This window comes from Serinus canaria, chromosome 1 (assembly GCF_022539315.1).
Source record: "Serinus canaria isolate serCan28SL12 chromosome 1, serCan2020, whole genome shotgun sequence".
Classification (NCBI taxonomy): domain Eukaryota; kingdom Metazoa; phylum Chordata; class Aves; order Passeriformes; family Fringillidae; genus Serinus; species Serinus canaria.
In genome coordinates, this window is record NC_066313.1 from 28,745,934 (window position 1) to 28,753,231 (window position 7,298).

Consider the following 7,298-nt stretch of genomic DNA (forward strand, 5'->3'; position numbering starts at 1 on the left):
TATGCTGGTATGGACTTGTCAATACATAGAATTATAATTTATCTCTGAAACTTGTGTTCATTGGTTCATTAGCCATGGCTGAAGTGTGTTGAAAGAGGAGCTTCCTTGTTATAAACTCCAACAAGCTCTTGATTTCCAAATATTTGTGACTGGAAAATTGCAGTAGTGGTCGTTCAAGGTTACGGTGCTGTGCAAATATGCAAGAACACTTAAAAAAAGCCACAAAGGAAATCACAGGTCTAGGCATATGTGTACATTCAGAATGCAAAAAGAGGGATAAAAGCAACTTTTTGTTGGAATCCTGGAACTTCCAGGCTACTGTAGCACCTACTAGAAGGCAGATGAATAGAAAGTAACCTGCATACATCAATATAACAGAATTTTACTTTTAAGACCTGAATCTCAGCAAGCAGCTGGCCCTCCAAAGTTTAAATCTGTAGATAATCTTCGGAAAAGGCTCATTCTGAGCAGTGGAGAATTGTTTCCATTGCTCTCTCTCAACTTTTTGCAGCCTCCCCTTTGAACAGCCTCATTCCAGCAACTGCTTTCCTCTGGCTAAACGAGCTGTTCATCCAGCTGCTTAACTGTTTACTCATTTCTTTCCCAGTTATCTTGCTGTCTCTTTGGGAGTTATTAGCATCTGAAAAGGTTTCAGTCTGTCCCACCTGCCCCATGCGGGGCCTAACAGTGACAAAAACTCAAACTGTGCCCTGGCTTCTCCAGCATCACACTGGCATACCTGAAAAGTCAGGGCTGTAAAGCCAGATTGAATTGATTCCTGGTGACAATCTGATTTCCCTCAAACCAAGGTATCTGGGAGAGATCCCAGGACATTGTGCTCTGTGTGTCTTGTAGCCATGTGTCCTAGGTGAGGCAATCAGTACCTTTGAGCTGTCTGTTAAATCTCACAGAAATGAGCCACCAAACCCCATACCTGTGATCTTCTGCCACTTCAAGCTCACTGGGAATAGCAGCCACAGCACAGGAGTTGTTCTACTGTGCTGGTGAGTTTTAGACAGAGCTGGGTCTGCTGAGAGCATCTACCTGGTAATATTCAGGAATTTTTCCTACCTCAAGTGCTTTTCAGCTTTGGATAGATATTGGGTGAAAGGTCTGATGGCAAAAGCATAGCAAAGGCACAGGGAATACCGTGGGAAGAGGAAGGGAAGGAGGCTGGCAGCTTGGTTTGAGTGTTCATGTATTATTCTTCACTTAGGGGGCTGAGGACAAGGGTAGGTGCCCAGTGGGTGTACGTATATAATGTGGATATAATGGATATAATGTGGTATGGGAACCACAAAGAGCAGTTAGGAGATTTTTTTCTCCTATGGGTAGTGCAGCCAAAAGGCCTAAGGGAGGGAGAAGTTGGACATTTTTGTGATTTAGTATAACTTTTTTGGGGGACTGTAGCAGGGGTTTTGAAAAGCGACTAACAGTCTTGTGCTGAGAAATTTTTGATAGAGCTACTTGAGTAGATACAATTTTCCCTCTCCAGTTTCACCCTCTCTTTCCTGTTCTCTGTAAGGCAGAAACAGAGGAGAGGGATAGTGAAAGCCTCCTCCTCTCATTCCACTTGCCCCATGGGTTTTTCCCTACAAGGAATAGGTAGTCACTGCCATGGTGTCGCAGAAGGCCTAAAGAATGAGTTCAGATGTACCTGCGTAAGGATGGCCAAGATGAATCTCACGCTCGGTAAGTCATGCTCTCTCTCCATAGCTGGTGTCTGTCTGTATTTCTTTTCCTCCATTTTGTTTTCAAGAGGAGTTAGCACATAGGAATCATGTGTATGAGGTGGGGGCATACTGTCAGAGGGGCTATTTACAGCTGCAGCCACAGTGCAGCACCCCAGGAAGACACCTCAAAGCCAGGGGGGTGCTTTGGGTGCTGGCCTGTGCTGCAGCAGGGGCTCTGGATGGATTGTGATCCTGACCCTGTGGATCACTTTTTCTCTGGGAGAAGTGGGAGGGGAACTTGTGCATGAGGCAGTGGTGGCCAAAGCCAGGATGCTGTGGGCAATGGCAAAAGTGGTCCTGAATGCAGCTTTTGTGCTCTGTGCTTAGCTCAGACAGCCCTGGAGGTGGTTGTTGGATGCAGTCAGCTGTCCTCCTATCCCACAGCATCTCTCCACCTCTTTGTGCTGTTGGTTCTCCTCTTCCTCCAGGCATAGTAACTAGCTGTGACCTTTGCACTCCTTGTTTAGATATCCCTAGCTGCCTTTCTTTGCTGCTGCACTTCTTGCTGTCTGATCTCATTGTATTTTTCATGGCATTAATAGAGGATGAAGGAATGGGAAAGATTTTCAGAGAGGGGAGTTTCCAACTGGACATGCACTGCACTTCTTCTCCAGGTAGTGTGAATGACAGGCTTGTTGTGGATCTTCAGAGACTCCTTGACCTCAAGAAGGATGTTGGAAGTATGGAAAGTTGCTTCTGAAGTGAAGGGCACTGCATCCTTTTGAATGCAGGAACACCTCTGAATTAGATGGCATAACTGAGGAAGGCATGTCTTGGTGGGCTGGACAAGGACTCTAGGAGGAAATAGAGTTAGATCTGTCTGATTAGACTCTGACTTCCTCCTGTCTTTGTCCAAGCTCTGAAGTTCTCTCTCTCCATCCCTCTTTCCTTCTCTGACTCTGTTCCCAGCCCCTCACCAACAGACAGCAGGTCTCAGTGCTGGGAAGAGAGCTGGAGTCACAGCTGCAATGTTTCCGAGGTCAACTGATGCCAATTGAAGTGCTATAAATTATTTGATTAAATAGATTTCAATGAACAAATAAGAAGCCTTTATTTAATCAATTTCATCTTCTTTTGAGCCAGTACATGCTGAACAAATATTGTCAATGTTGCTTTTTAAACCTATTTTTGCTATCCAAAGGTGTGTGCTGTGGCTGTGCATGTTTGATTAACCCTGCTAGGTTAATGTTTTAGAGCATTCCCTTTTTGTAGTTTTTCATGACAAGAATATAATGAGATAAATATATTTTTTTCAATCCACAATTCATTCCTGTACAGCTTAATGGAATCTAGACTTCAATTACTGCACAAATCCCTCAGCACCTAAAATTCGTCATTAAATAAAGCTACCTTAGATGTTTTGGATTCACTGAAAGTAAGCTTGTCTAAACATATTTGACATTTACATGGATTCAATTTAAACAAGGCAAGATTTATCTCTCAAAAAATAATTACCTGATTGATTTTTTTTCCCCTCTCTCTTTTTCTGGTCAATGTGTTCTTCAATGTTTCAGAAATCATAGAGCTTAGCTCCTCACGACTAGTTCCTATTTGCAGATACAGAGGGCAAAAGAAATTTCCATGCTTTTGCAGTCCCCAAAGGCTTTTTCAATTTGAATAGGCTAGTCAGTACTTTGAACCAGGTGAACAAACAGGAAAAAAAAAGGGAAATATTCTGTGGAGGCATGAACAGACCTCTCTTGTTAAAAACTGGCTGAACACTTCTGTAAAGTGTTTTCTGGTCATTCACTTCTGGCTTTTGCTTACTCAATAGTCTGCCTTTAAGACATTGTAGTAACTGTGTAGGGCTTTATTAACTTTTTTACTGTAATTACTTGATTGTATTCTAAAACAAAACAGTGTCTCATCCCCCTCATGGTAAATAACTTATTCCCTATATCCAAACGAAATCTACTCTCTTTCAGTTTAAAATTTTGCCCCTTGTGCTGTCACTCCAGGCCGTGCTAAAAAGTTTCTCTCCACCTTTCTTATAAGCTCCAGTTAGGTACTGGGAGGCTGCTCTAAGGTCTCTCTGGAGCCTGACATCCTGACTCTCTCAGCCTGTCTCCATAGCAGAGGAGCTCCAGCCCTCTGATCAGCTTGGTGGCCTCCTCTGGACTTGCACCAGGAGATGAATGTAGTTTTTGCACCAGTGTCCCCAGAACTGGATGGAGCACTCCAGGTGGGGTGTCACTACAGCAGGGTAGTGAATAATGCAAAGGAACATGGAAAACTGGTTCTAAGGTCTGACCCTGAGCCTGTAAAATCACATGTTTTTGTTTTTTTTCTTTAGTCTTGCAGGCCTTTATCCCGGGGTCTGGTTTCTTCTCTGCAATGTCTCAGGTCAGTTTGCTAGAACTCTTCCCACAGAAGATGAGTTTTGTTAGGTTTTTTCCACTGAGGAGTTCACTGGGTGTAATCAAAGTTGCCAGTTAACTGAGAAAGTAAGTGGCTTGGTCAGAATTAAGAATCTAGCCTGAAACCTGACAAATGTTCCCACGGATACATTACAAGTAGTTAAATCCTCACCACGGTTTTCAAAGGTGCAACTTGCTTTATGTAGGACCCCAGACTTTACCACAAGGGTCTGGTTTGGGTTTTGATTCTTTGTTAAATCTAGAGATGATTCCTAAGCCACTGTGTTAAGATCTGGAAATTGTTGTGGGCTTGGCTGAGCCAATTAATCAATTTGTACACAATTTTCGACTTCTGTGAGTGCTAATCTACTTGATGACCAGACAAGTCAGGATGTTGTGGTTTGAGAAGTCACCACTCCCAGAGTGCTCTGAGATTTCCTCCCTTTGGTGGGGTGAGTAAAAGAGATGAAGGAAGAGCTAGGGGTTTGGTGTGGGGCCAAGAAGTTCAGAAGGGAATAGACTCTTTCAATGGCATGTGTGGATTTTCTGAGTGTTAGCTGGTGCTCTTGTTACTGCTCCTTTTGTGAGAAGTATGCAAAGTTGCAGGTCTCAGGGTTCACATGTGTAGAGATCCATGCCTTGCCTGTGGTTTGAGCACCTTCTTATGACAGTTTCCAAAATTCCTTGGGCATCATTTTGAAATTGCCCAAACTGAATTCCAACTAAAGAAATCAAAGCCTACAGTCTAAAAGCCGGGAGAAAAAAAAAAGAAAATAAAAAGAAAAAGAAAAGAGATTTGCAGTTCTTTGAATGATCTTAGTCTAGGGGCCAAGCATTGAGAAAGGCATAGAACAGTTTACACTATGCTGCCTTCAGGCTTTCTGACCCAGTCAGCTCCTGCTCCTTCTGCTGTGTTTGTCCAGGTGTGTTCTCAATCCCTTGCTTGGTTTTGGTGCAATGGACAAATCTGCTGTCAAGGCAGCAGAAAGAGGGTGCAGCAGTCCACTTTGCCATTGTGGAGAGATTCTTTAAAGGGATTCCATTATGTTATGGATGCTAGTAAGATTGCAGAAATACTAAGGCCTGGCAGATTTTTATGAACCTTACAGGAACTATGAAATATCCTTAATGCAAAAGTTTACTTCACTATCAGAACACAAGGATAACAAATCTGATTGTGTTTGAAAATGTACACAGCAGTTATGGAGTGAGCATGTGTGTGGGTTAGAGGTGAGTTGGAAATGTCAGTGATGAGGAGCACTAAATTTGTGACTAGAAAGAAGACAACAGAGAAGGCCCAAGGCCTGTATGACACTGGTGATAAGCGTCTAAAGGAGGATGAAGAGTGATTCAGTTGCTTTGATGAATTACTCTGCACTACAGGCTCTCCAACAGATGTGCTTCTTCAAAGAAAGTGAGGACTTCCTCCCCTCTGCACAGTCTCCCATCAAAGTGCTCTGAGGACATGGGTACTTCTCTGGTACTCTCCTCATGCAGTTCATTGAGACCACTGCCTTTTTCTTTTCTTCAAAGATATTAGAACACAGGAGTGATTTCCAAGGTCCTTTACCTCATTCTGAACCATGGACAATGTTATCAATTTATCATATGTATGACCTTTACTGAGACTTCTCTTCTTCCTTTTCAGTTTTTGATTCAGCTTTTAACTGTGGAGAGGAGGTTCCTATGTGGTTTTGCATTGCCAGTGTGGACTATGTCCTTTGCTCCAGCTGAAGTGTGTTTTCAGGAGGAATAAATCCCTTACTCCCCATGGGAATCTCGGCTCAACACTTCTGTCACAAAGGCCTTCTTGGAGTCCATCTAGAGAAAGAAAATGAAGGACTAGAAAGGCTGCACAACCTTGCTTTGCTTTCTCTGTTGCAGAGACTTTGAGTTGTGACACCTGTGCAGCTGTCAGTCACTGCCTTTGATGCAGATCCTTCAAATGTATGTTCATGTGACCAAAAGCCAGGTTTGCCAAAGCTAAACAAGGACTAGAGAGCACACCTGGGCAAACACAGTAAGAGGGCATGGTGGGACAGGGTCAGAGAGATCTCCCCAGTGCTGGCCCCAGTGGGTGCAGGTCCTGCCAGAAATCTGCCAGCATCAGGACCTCTCTGGCTGTGATTTGTGATAGATCTGGCTCTTGTTTTTTGTAGGAAAGTCTGGTTTTAGACAAAAAATCTATAAGTTTGCCTGGCAGACTGTTTTCAGAAGTGTTTAGCAATAGGAAAAGAGGCAACGGGCAGAAACTGATGCACAGGAAATTCCACACAAATATGAGGAAGAACTTTTTAGTGTTCAGGTGACTGAGCACTGGAACAGATTGCCCAGAGAGGTTGTGGAGTCTCCCTCACTGGAGATATTTGAAAACTGACCAGATGACATGTGCTCTGGGAGGAATCAGCTATAGCAGGGAGGTTGGACCAGACTGTGGTCCCTTCCAATTTGACCCATTCTATGACTGACACTCTCAGTAAGGTGACCTCTTTCTTTGAGAAGGACACAGAGAGACAAGAATGGGGAGAATGTGTTCATCAAAATAAAAAGTGTCTAGTCTCTCTTGCCAAGGAGCCTAACAGTGATTTAGACCAACTCAGAGTTGACTTGATCAGTCTCTGGCCAGTTATCTCAATCAACTGAACGGTGAGATGTTCACTTGAGACAAAGGCAATACTAGTTAGCACTAACATCCTGTACATAATGTGCAGCCCTGATGATGCACATCAGCCTTTCCAGCTCCACCTGGGAACAGACTATGGAGAGCCTTGGGAACAGGGCTCCCGAGTTAGCTGAACATTTCTGTGCATCCTGCTGGTTTTGCCAGGTGATTTTACCCAACTGATTGGTTGAGTAACATCATGTTGGGACACAGGTATGGAAAGCTTAGGCTGCATTGGCACTGTTAAATAGCACTGGGATATATTTCCAGCCACAGAACTGTAGCTGCCTGTATTATTAGGACAGTCCCTTGTACATCTCAGCTCAGGCTGTCTCACATAAGGCTCAGATGTAGTTTGTGGACTGCTCACAGCAAGCACTCTACGTGGCGACTGTGCTTTTGTGGACACCAACCTGGTTAACCAGGACAATTGACTACCCACTGTACAGGCTGCCATCAGTGCTTACAAAATATCCCTCATATTTAATTTGTGAGTTTCAACCTGACCCTCAGATTCAAAAGCAGAACCAAAAGGCTGTATCCCTG